The sequence below is a fragment of the Gymnoscopelus braueri genome, assembly GCF_963280865.1.
Source record: "Gymnoscopelus braueri genome assembly, chromosome: 2".
Classification (NCBI taxonomy): Eukaryota; Metazoa; Chordata; class Actinopteri; order Myctophiformes; family Myctophidae; genus Gymnoscopelus; species Gymnoscopelus braueri.
This window is the reverse complement of record NC_137604.1, coordinates 18,322,600-18,334,469: the sequence shown is the minus strand read 5'-3', so window position 1 is coordinate 18,334,469 and position 11,870 is coordinate 18,322,600. Positions and strand designations below refer to the sequence as shown.

Sequence of the window (11,870 nt, the reverse complement as noted above, 5' to 3'; positions counted from 1 at the left end):
AGCCAAGAGATGCGGCGATAGAAAGTGCTGTATCTTTGTTATCCCATTGCGAGGAGAGCAGTATCCAACATTCTCCAATGACAAGAACTCAGCGTAGTTTATTATTGGAAGTGTGTGTGGGTGTGTGTGGGCGTGTGTCCTTGTCTTCCAGTAGCTGTGATCTTTACGACATCGGAGGAAGCTTCTTCCTGCTTCCGTTCCACTTCCTCTCTATTCCACTGTCATCGTCATCTGCTCTCCAGGTCGGATCAGGCCACAGATAAAGCACTTCCTTCCTGATGACACTCACACACACACACACACACACACACACACACACACACACACACACACACACACACACACACACACACTCTATCACTCCTGTATACTTCATTGAGTCCCCCAGGGGTCTATATTGCTGCTAGTATTTCCCTCTACACCACGTCTCTTTGCTGAAAAGAGCCTACAGCCACACAATGCGTCGCAGCGCAGACAGATGTTCCGCTGAATGCTGAATGGGCTGCTTTGCTAATTTGGCGTTTGCCCAAAATAGCCGATCTACAAGCTCACAGCGTGAGACGCACTGTAAGCTTGTAGATTTTTTGCTGAATATTCTAACCCGGAAGAAAAATGCTAGGGTTCATGTGGTTAACCCATTCAATCATGGGGAACGCATCTCGTGGCATTTTAGATTTCTTTGGCTATTCAAAAATAGCAGATATACAAGTTCTCACAGCGCGGCGACAAGTTGCCGCGCTGTGAGAACATTTTTGCGAATCTTTAAATATGTATATTTTAAAGCGAACATTTGTCAAATGTTTTGTTCCAGGGACCCCCCAGAAGCAAAAGAATTGACTTACAAATGTTCGCTTTAAAAAATATATATTCAAAGATTTGCACAAGCTTGTATATCTGCTATTTATGAATAGCCCAAAGAAATCTAAAATGACAGAGATGCGTCCCCGGACTGAATTGGTTAATGGTCTGTCTGTCTGTCTGTCTGTCTGTCTGTCTGTCTGTCTGTCTGTCTGTCTGTCTGTCTGTCTGTCTGTCTGTCTGTCTGTCTGTCTGTCTGTCTGTCTGTCTGTCTGTCTGTCTGTCTGTCTGTCTGTCTGTCTGTCTGTCTGTCTGTCTGTCTGTCTGTCTGTCTGTCTGTCTGTCTGTCTGTCTGTCTGTCTGTCTGTCTCTCTCTCTGTCTGTCTGTGCACAACCAGCTGGAGCACACATGGGTTTGTGAACACTGTACACAGAGACAAATGAGGTTTCTCCACAGGACCCAAACTTGGTGCCCGATGTATGTCCTAGCTGTAGCTGCTACAAAAGCTACAAAACGACCAAGTGTTGTTATAACCATTTCCACTCACCTTCTCTCTCCACACAACTCCTGCTTGTAATGGGGGGGGGGGAGAATTTCCCTGTTCTTTTTAACCCATTAAGACCTGGAACGCATCTGTGTCACTTTTTGATTTGAGCTAAAAAGCATTATTTTACACTTTGGCTATTCAAAAATAGCAGATCTACAAGCTCATAGCGCGGCACTGCCGCGCTATGAGCTTGTAGATCTACTATTTTTGAAAAATCCTGAAAATGTGTGCAAATCTTTGAATATATATATTGTTTTAAAGCGAACATTTTTAACTCTATTCTTTGCTTCTGGGGGTCCCTGGAACAACTTGTTTTGAGATGGGGGTCGGCGGCCAAATACATCAAATTTTGCGGGTCATTGACATGAAAAAGTTTGAGCACCACTGATATAGAAACATACGTTCCTTTCAGAAAACTGTTGGGATTTAGAAGACATTTTGTAGAATCGGCTTCAGGTTAACCCAAGCCTTTATATTTGTCTCACTCGTTGGACGCTTTATAAAAAAAACGATTGCGTTGCAAAACATTTAGGCTACAGATAATGCAGCGTTGCTTTGTCATTTCGTATCTCTGGTAGCTGCCAGTGTGCATTACACCACTTTGTTTGACATCACACTCTCAAGAGTGGAGTGATACCAAAACCCTGGGTTTTGAGACAGAACGAGGGGAGCAGGTATGCATGTGGGTCGTTAGTCACTGTACTGGGTGTAGATGTGTGTGTGTGTGTGTGTGTGTGTGTGTGTGTGTGTGTGTGTGTGTGTGTGTGTGTGTGTGTGTGTGTGTGTGTGTGTGCGTGTGCGTGCGCATAGAAATGTGGTGGGCGTGTGCAGTGTTGGAAAAAGTACTCAAATTCTTTACTTAAGTAAAAGTACCAATACTGCAATATAAAAATACTCTGTTACAAGTAAAAGTCCAGAATAGAAAATTTACTTGAGTAAAAGTACAAAAGTATTGGCATCAAAATGTACTTAAAGTACCAAAAGTAAAAGTACTAAATATTTGAAAATAGCCGATCTACAAGCTCACAACGCGTCGCGTTGTGAGCTTGTAGATCGGCTATTTTCAAATAGCCTAGGTATAAAATAGGGTTAAAGTGGTTAATGTATGTTTCATTATATAATAATTTATATCTGCAAAGTAACTAGTAACTAAAGTTTTCAAATAAATGTAGTGGAGTAAAAGTACAATATTTGCCTCTGAGATGTAGTGGAGTAGAAGTAAAAGTATTGGAAATTGGAAATACTCAAGTAAAGTACAAATACCTCAGAATTGTACTTAAGTACAGTACTTACGTAAATGTACTTAGTTACTTTCCACCACTGGGCGTGTGCATGTGTGTGTACGAGTGTTTATTGTGATCTGATGGGCCAGTTTGTTCTCTATGGTCAGTGTAATGATGCCCCTGTTGTGTGGGCCAAGTGGGCCATCAGTGATAATGAGGGGGGGGGGCCACAGACCGCCGGGGACCCTAATGACTCTTAAGACCCTTTATCTACATCTGGGCCCATACACAACTCTCCAATGGACTCATATGCACATGAACACACTCGCACACGTAATACACACACACACCCAACATACCTGGCCTGCTTTGCATCGGGTCGTTCTCCCCCAGAGACAGAATCACAGATAAGCATCTGTCTGCAGTCGAGTGGCTCATGTTTGGGCCTTTGGTGGTGGTGGTGGTGGCATAGTGGTGTGTTTTGTGCCGACTATAAGGCTACTAGACGGCTGGCTGCGGCAGGGTGACGGACGGCCGAGAGGTCGGGGGGCAGGCTGAATAGAGGGTGACCCTAACCCCCCCGGGATGTCACCCTGAATGGGGCTTTAGGGGGCAAAAGTCACAACGTTTAGCGCAAATCCGTACCATCCCGGACACGGACACACACACACACACACACACACGCACACACACACACGATGCACACTATTCTTGTGGTTGCTTTAGTTTTTTCTCTAGTCTGTTTCTACTGCCATGTTTTTTTTATGTTTCTCAGCAAATTTTAAGCCCTGTTCTTTGTACAACATTGTTTCACAAAAATAGTGTAAATAGACGACCAACAAGCTTGTAATTATGCTGTGTTTGTAACATTTTCTACAAGTTATTGAACAGGTTTTAACATTTTTGGCCTATAACGGCATGACCACACACCAGGTTGAAAGAGGTTAATGATAAATAATATTGTAAAAGACATTTGGAAGTTATCCAACAAGTTGCTATTTTCACCCCCTTTATCTTTCAGTGGTCCAGGATTCCCTCTGTACATTTCCTGGTGGGTTCAACACACAATAGATGCAGTGGCACTGTGGTCTTCAGGTTACAGTGTAATAATTCATAAAAAAAAGATGTCCGGTTCAATCCCTGCCACAGCCAGAGTTTCCTTTCGAAGTGTCCTTGAGCACGGCAGTGAAAGCACTCTGGATTAGAGGGTCGTCTAAAAGCTGTTGAACTAGTAAATTATACATGTGATACTGTGTGAAGACTGTAGGTTATGCGGCTGCCACAGCAGTAGTAATGTGTTCCCAAGATGCTACAAAATGTATTATGCATAAATTGATTGACTGAAACCTTTTATTTATTCTCGAAAAGAGCATTGAGGTTTGCAACCATTTGCAATGCTGTTGAGATTACACACACAACAATCGACAATTAATTGAATACCCATACAAATATAAAACACAGAAACAACTAAATGTAACCCAAACACAAAACTAGTAAGTTAAAAACAGTTACATAGTGAGGTAGGGAGATTTGAGAGCAGGTTATTTTTTTTTGCGCGATTTGTATATTGTTCCATGAAACTGGAGCATCAAAGCAGAAAGCAGATTTTCCCAGTTCAGAGTCACTGAACATAGCGAATACATAAAGTTGTATTCTTAACAACCCAGTAAGACCTAAGGCGATTCTTAAAAATGTTTTCTAAATCCTTTTTCAAAGTTTTTTGAAAAAAATCTAAAACATTTTTTTTCAAGATTTTTCAAAAATAGCAGATCTACAAGCTCATAGCGCGGCACTCTGTGCCGCGCTATGAGCTTGTAGATCTGCTATTTTTGAATAGCCAAAGAAATCTAAAGTGACACAGATGCGTTCCAGGTCTTAAATGGGTTAAAATACATGTAAAAAAAAGTAAACAGCCAAATGTCCACACAGTGGAGCGGGCAACCATAGCCCATTGACATGCATTGTTCAGCTCATTAAAACAGAGACGAGGGGTCCTATAGAGACAGAGACAGACAGTGTCTCCTGTGAGGGAGACAGTCTTTAAAGGCCTCTTCAGTCTAGGATTTAATCCCAGAGCAGCACGGTTATAGAGTTGGTTCTGGATCGGACATTACAATACATAGTATTATAAATCCTAAATACGTCTGACAGATTGCTGTTACTTCACGGCATGTGTTTGGCTTGTACGATGATCACTCTCTGTTTTTTGTCACAGATCTTCGGTCGCCTCTTTGCTCCATGGGCACATTTGTCTGAAACAGAACACACGACATGCATCCATTAAAGTTCTCAGTCAACATGACTGATTTTCAGCCATTTGGATTCCATGGAAAAAATCATTGTAATGCACCAAAAATACAAGCTCACAACACGTCGCACGTTGGTTATCATGTTATGTTTAAAGAGTCTTTTAAATTATCAAACTAGCAATAGAATACATCTTCAGAAGAATCTTCCATAAAACCCTAATGGGGATATTAAAAAAAAAAGAAAAAGTATGGGTTAAAGCCTCAATCTGGGATTTCTTCAACTTGGTTGCCTGTATGTAGAACAGCACAAACATAGGTTTAGAACATTATTACTAAAATATCATAACTGTACATATTGTGATTATAGTTTAGGAAACACAGCGCTAGTGTGTGTGTGTGGGGGGGGGGGGCTCATTTCACACTGTTTCACAAATCACAGATTAGGACTAGGCCTATCAAAATATATCAGTCGTGAGATTGTATTTTGCTTTAATCCAGTGGTGTGTTCTAGTTTTTTTTTGGAGGGCATACTATAATAATTCCCTCCCACACGCATGGCACGTGCATGTACGCAATGCGCGTGGTCGCCGAATGAAATAACCGCTCTATTGTTAAGTAGTTAATGTATGAATTACTTTGAAACTCCAATGGCCGGCGCCGGTCATTATCACCTCAAGACAATAGCCACGCCTGCACATCAAACGCCACATTATCACATGAAAAAAGGGTATTTGAACTTAAAGGGTAAGACCACTTTAGTAGAGGTTTGGGTTGTGTTCCTTGCCATGATGTAACTCCAAAGGTGGGCAAGAAATCAAAAATAATTGCTCCATTGATTAGAAATTGATAATTCAAAATATGCTCCTCATTAACTTACATTGTACGGTAAAACAGCTCTCAAAGTCACTCTTTTAGCACATAAATGAACCCAAACATAGCTGATTCAGACAATATAGAGCATCACCAAACCCAGTACTGTTTTTTTTTATTTATAAAAATGTCAACTTCCTGTTGATTTTACTATTTGAAGATCTGGATCCGGATCCGCCGATTTTCTACTTATTAAAAATGGCAAAATCAACAGGAAGTTGACATTTTTATTTAAAAAAAAAACAGTACTGGGTTTGGTGATGTTCTATATTGTCTGAATCAACTTTGTTTGCGTTCGTTTTTGTGCTAAAAGAGTGACTTTGAGAGCAGTTTTACCGTACAATGTAAGTCAATGAGGAGCATATTTTGAATTATCAATTTCTAATCAATGGAGCAATTATTTTTTATTTCTTGCCCACCTTTGGAGTTACATCATGGCAAGGTAACTACACAACCCAAACCTCTACCAAAGTGGTCTTACCCTTTAAGTTGACATTCTTGCTGCCCCCAGCAGCCCCTCCTCCTGCGGATCAGATACGCTTCCTCGAACGGTTTATGGATGGCTACGCTTGGCTACGAAAACGTTCTGCAGGTCACACTACGTATATATAGCGTAACACGGTAGAACACACCGCTGCTTTAATCCATGCATCCATCGTGGCATCATGGTTTGTATGGTTGTAGGGTGCTGTGTTCCCATGTTTCTGACAGACTGTTTCTGTGGTCCTATAGGAGAGTTCTAGTGTTCTAGCAGGGCTAGGTGTGTGCGCGCGCATGTGTGTGTGTGCGTGCGTGCGTGCGTGTGTGTGTGTGTGTGTGTGTGCGCGCGTGTGTGTGTGTGTGTGCGCGCGTGTGTGTTTGTGCGTGTGTGTGGGTGATACCTGTCTGTGATGCTGTGTCTGGTGACTCTGTGTCTGGTGACTGTGGTTTGATGCAGACAGAGGCCACACTGTAAATGGAGAAGACCACGAAGGCAATGATGATGAAGGTCAGCTCAAAGCCATTGAAAGGCAGTTCCATCTAAACAACTAGACGACAAAACAACACCATGAACACACAGTAATAGTGGAGAGGTTAACACATTATTACCACTTCATCATGAATCATGTGTCCTCTTTGCTGACCATGGATCAGGGCAAGAAACCAACTTTTCTGTATCCTAGGAGCCTAGGACAGTGGTTCTCAACCTTTTGAGGCCGTGACCCCCCCAAAATAATCATATTTGAACTGGGGACCCCCCAAAATAATCATATTTGAACTGGGGGACCCCCCAAAATGATCATATTTGAACTGGAAACCCCACACCCTGACAAGCACTTGGAATTGTAGGAGTTGAGGCATTACTATTATTTAGTTTGTCTCGGTTCCACAGATAAATATTGTGAAAATAGCTGATCTTCAAATATATTTATATATATATAATATATATATTATTTCACAATTGACAAGTTTTTATATAGAGTTTGTTGATTATTTTTGATGCAGTAATGGTCCTTTTAAAAATCTTAGGTATTAAAAAGGTATTAAAAGTCCTTAAATTGTCACTTTACTGTCATCTGGGTACCCTCCCCCCCCCCAAATCATGTAGGGACCCCCCTGGGGGTCCCAACCCACAGGTTGAGATCCACTGTCCTAGGAGCCACAGCAGCAGATGGATTGCCTGTTTGCTATTCAGTAAATTGCTGAACAGAACATGGTCTGTCAGGTGTAGTGGAGCAATGCTGTCCACTAGAGGGCAACATAGATTACACTTCAATTCAATTCAAAGGGGCTTTATTGGCATGGGACACCTATGTTTACATTGCCAAAGCAAGTGTAAAACAATCAAAACTAAGCCATGTTTGTACAATAAAAAATGTAGAATAAGGAAATGAGTAAACAGCTTTGTCACGTTGCAACTTTGCAATCACATATACAAAGAAAGTAGTGTGCTTTTGCTGTAAAAAAATAAACACACACACACACACACACACACACACACACACACACACACACACACACACACACACCTACGTATAAGGATAACTTAAAAAGTTGCAGCACATTTACAAATGTATTTCAAGGTTACTGTTCTGTTTGTATACAGTAGTTCTATGTACTGAAATGAGCACGGTGCAGATAGCGCTGCTGCGTTTGCACATTGTTGTTCTTCATATGGGAGTTTTTGTTATCAGTGTCTTGGTAACCTGTGGGAACTTGGAGCGTGTGCTTTGATGTCTATTGGGACATTTACATAGTACTTGACATTGATCCCATTGTCATGTCAAGTGGTTTCTCAGCCAGTGGATTGTTGACATGAAAGTAGGTTATGAGGTAGCCATGGATCACACGACGGTCGTCTGTCACGAGTCACGACAGTCATGTTTCAGGGCTAGTTATGAGCAGAGGTGTAAAGTAACTAAGTACATTTACTCCAGTACTGTACTTTTTTGTTGACTGAGAACTTTAATGGATGCATGTCATGTGTTCTGTTTCAGACAAATGTGCCCATGGAGCAAAGAGGCGACCGAAGAGCTGTGACGGAAAACAGAGAAAAAGTATTTTTACTTTCCTGGAGTACTTTTACTTCTACTCCACTACATCTCAGAGGCAAATATTGTACTTTTACTCCACTACAATTGTTTGAAAAGTTTAGTTACTAGTTACTAGTTGCAGATAAAAAAATGTATATGATAAAACATACATTAACCACTTTAGGCCTATTTTATACATAGGCTATTTGAAAATAGACGATCTACAAGCTACAACGCGTCGCATTGTGAGCTTGTTGATCTGCTATTTTTTTTTAAAGTGTATTTTGATGCCTTTTGTACTTTTACTCAAGTAACATTTTGAACACAGGCCTTTTACTTGTATTTTTATATTGTGGTATTGCTACTTTTACTTAAGTACCTTTTCCACCACTGGTTATGAGGCAACCCATGAAGTCACAACATTTTGCAATAGATTGTAGTACATAAGGTTGTGACCTCATGGACAAAATAGAACTTGTGCCTGATCGAGCCATCAGGGCAGCATTTTTCTGCAGTTTTTACAGTATTGGTAATAATCACTTTTACTATTTCTAATACTCTAGTCTAAATGCACAAGCAACGTCAAGCTGGTGGTGCTTCACTCATTTTGTTTCCTTGCTATAGAATTTCACGAGGAAAAGAACTAATGACAACTAATGATAAAAACCACAAACCTCAGCTGTGGCATCTTTCTACACTGTAAAATCCTCAGTGTTGGTTCAAATCTCAGAGTTAGCCACATTAACCCCATGCTGGGGTAATAGCCTGAATACAAGCTCACAACATGTCACATTGCGCTGTGAGGTCGGTGATTTTCGGCAAAGAGATTTGCTGTAGTGTGAATCTGAACAATAAAGTATTAATTAAAAGTTGTTAGACCAAAATTGTAAATAAGAATCTGTTATAAAACTACTTTTAAAAAGTGTATTTAAGTGGCTAAACACTCAAGATTTAACTTAGTAGTGGTGAACCTGGGTGCCTCAATGCCACAATTGCAACAGTCCATCTTTGATCTACAACAATGACAGGTAGTTTAGTCGATAATAAATCAATGGCAGGGCCCGGGGTCACATCCACACACAGTCCACACAATATTACTCTGGTCCCAAATTATGACTTAAAGGAACATTTCACCCCCAAAATGACCATTTTCCTATCAATTACTCACCTTGTGAAGCCTTGAATACAAGGAGAACTTTAGTTTTTGTCGCATTCCTTTACGGTGAATGAAGAATTCCAAAAACGAGAGAAGAAAGTAGTCAATACTTGATGAAAAAAAAAACATAAATAGGGCTCCATTGATGAACAGCAGCAAAACTATATCAAAATGTGTTTATAATCTCCAACACAGCTCTCAGAGTATAATCCCAAGTGTTTTGTATCCAGTGGTGTCCTCATGACTTCAGAAACACAACACGTGCCTGTGTGCGTGTGTGTGTGTGTGTGAGAGTGAGTGAGTGTATAGTGTTACTGACAGTGAAACCAGTTTGTCTTGAACCCTTAGAGCTTTAATGTTGAACCCCACGGGCATGCCCAGGCGCATACCTCGCTAATACATGAGACAGGTTACACCGGAAGTGATTTAAAAGTAGAAATGTCAGTTTCAGAGTGGTGTTTTTGTAGTAATGAGGATACGACTGGATACAAAACACTTGGGATTATACTCTGAGAGCTGTGTTGGAGTTTATAAACTGATTTTCCGTGTAATTTAGCTATTGTTAATCAAAGAACCAATATCTTTTCCAATTCATCAAGTACTCTACTCTCTTTTTTTTGGATTCTTCATTCACTGTAAAGGAATGGAACAAAACAAGTTTCTCAGGGTGAGTAATTGATACTGTAGGAAAACAGGTCATTCTGGGGGTTGAAGTAGGCTTAATTCCTTTAGGGTGCGGGTCACACCGAACATAATTTTCATATCCTCCCATCCCTAGTCAGGATACCAATTGTATCCAATCAGGACAGCAAAGATAATCTGCTTCAATTTTATACCGTTTCAGTTTCAGTTTTGTCTGCTCACTTCTTTGTTTCATCACTTCCAGTTTCCAGCTGTTTATCCTGTATACTGTATGAGTTCTTAATAAAAGTTGAATCATGAAGATACAGGTTTCTGCCCGACAGCAACGGTATATAGCTCAAATCTAAAATGACACAGATGCTTTCCTGGATTGAATGGGGTTAAAGACTCACCCGTTGGGGATGGACTCATCCTGGTTCCGGGGCTCAGAACGCCGCGTGCTTCGTTCAGTGTCTGTCCGCCATGCATGGATCCATGCTCACACACTGAACACCGCCACAGTGGAAGCCAGATAAGAGACTATACAGGGAGGGAGTTTGTTGAAGCAGGTGTTTGCTTTCCCAAGTTCTACCGTGTAGTACTGTGTACTGTACTGGCCACTCCTCTCCCCCTCATCCTGGTAGTAAATACTGTATCCTGATCCTGATCCTGACACACACACACACACACACACACACACACACACACACACACACACACACACACACACACACTCGACAAATACAGTACACAGAGGAACTCGCACACAGGAACACACACAGGCAAACCTTCAAGCAGCCATCTCACTCACAAATATACAGAGGTATGGAAGCAGAGATGTAGAGAAATGTTCATGCTGTCCCCGAACCCCCTTTCAGCAGGTAAAGTTCCAGAGATCACCATTCAGACTTTGTGCTGCCAGCTGATAAGAGTCATGTTGTCCTGCTGGAATATGGCATTCAGCTGTGGTGACTCTGAGTCAACTTTTAACCCTTTTAAGCCTGCGGCCGATTCTACAAAGTTTTGCACCAATTTTTCAAGATAAAAAAAAAAAAAGCAAATCTGCAAGCTCACTCGGTGCCGCGCCATGAGCTTGTAGATCTGCTATTTTTTAATAACCAAAGAAATATAAAATGACACAGATGCGTTCCCGGGTCTTAATGGGTTAATCCTAAATTATATGTGTGTGTGAATGTATCAATCAATCAATCAATCAATCAATTAAACTTTATTGTCATAACACAGGTAAAAGTGAGGTGAATTTCGTATTTATTTATTTTACTTTTGCACTTTAAAAGAGTAAAATAAAAAATAAAGTAAAAGTACAAAGAGGCTTATTGTCGGTATCAACCGAGAACGAGGGAGTCTATCGCAGTTTCAATGCGCTAGACCCCTGGGAGATGGATTGCTGAGGTGGAGCGCAACACCTACCACCAGCTCCCAGTACTTACCGCACGACTTGCCGCGCTACTCATACGCTGAGTTGGCGATGCCCGGGTTCAAACCCATGACCATGTCGTCCAAAAGCCAGAGCTCTAATGACTGAGCTACCCAGACACAAGTAAAAAACATGGAGAATACAATGAGCATTAAAAAGCCTGATTATAGCAGCATGTTAAAATCAGTATCATGTAGATTAAAATATGTCCTAAATCATACATTAGTGCATTTAGTAATAGTGCAAGTCCATGAAGGCACAGGGCAGGCGACAGGCCTAGGTTTTGTTCAACAGTCAGTTCCTACTTCCTAGATTAAACAGTCTCTTGTTATGGCTCTTGATACTCTGGTATCGCTTGCCAGGTCAAGGGCGCAGCAGTGGTGTGAACGGGCTGTGGCTGGGGTGATGTGTGTCCTTGATGACACTCTCAGCCTTGGCTGCAGATTGTCTCTGA

General features: G+C 41.2%; 1 long non-coding RNA gene across 2 annotated transcripts; it reads right to left on the bottom strand.

Moving 5' to 3' along the window:
* Nucleotides 1-3,929: 3,929 nt before the first annotated feature.
* LOC308075486 lies at nt 3,930-10,555 on the bottom strand. Of its 2 annotated transcripts, none has more exons than XR_013932207.1 (3): nt 10,392-10,555; nt 6,570-6,716; nt 3,930-4,821 (listed from the first exon to the last, which is right to left on the bottom strand). It is a non-coding gene; the product is annotated as an uncharacterized lncRNA (long non-coding RNA). The 2 variants fall into 2 exon arrangements; XR_013932208.1 differs by lacking the exon at nt 10,392-10,555 and adding an exon at nt 9,370-9,641.
* Between the last annotated feature and the right edge of the window lie 1,315 nt (nt 10,556-11,870).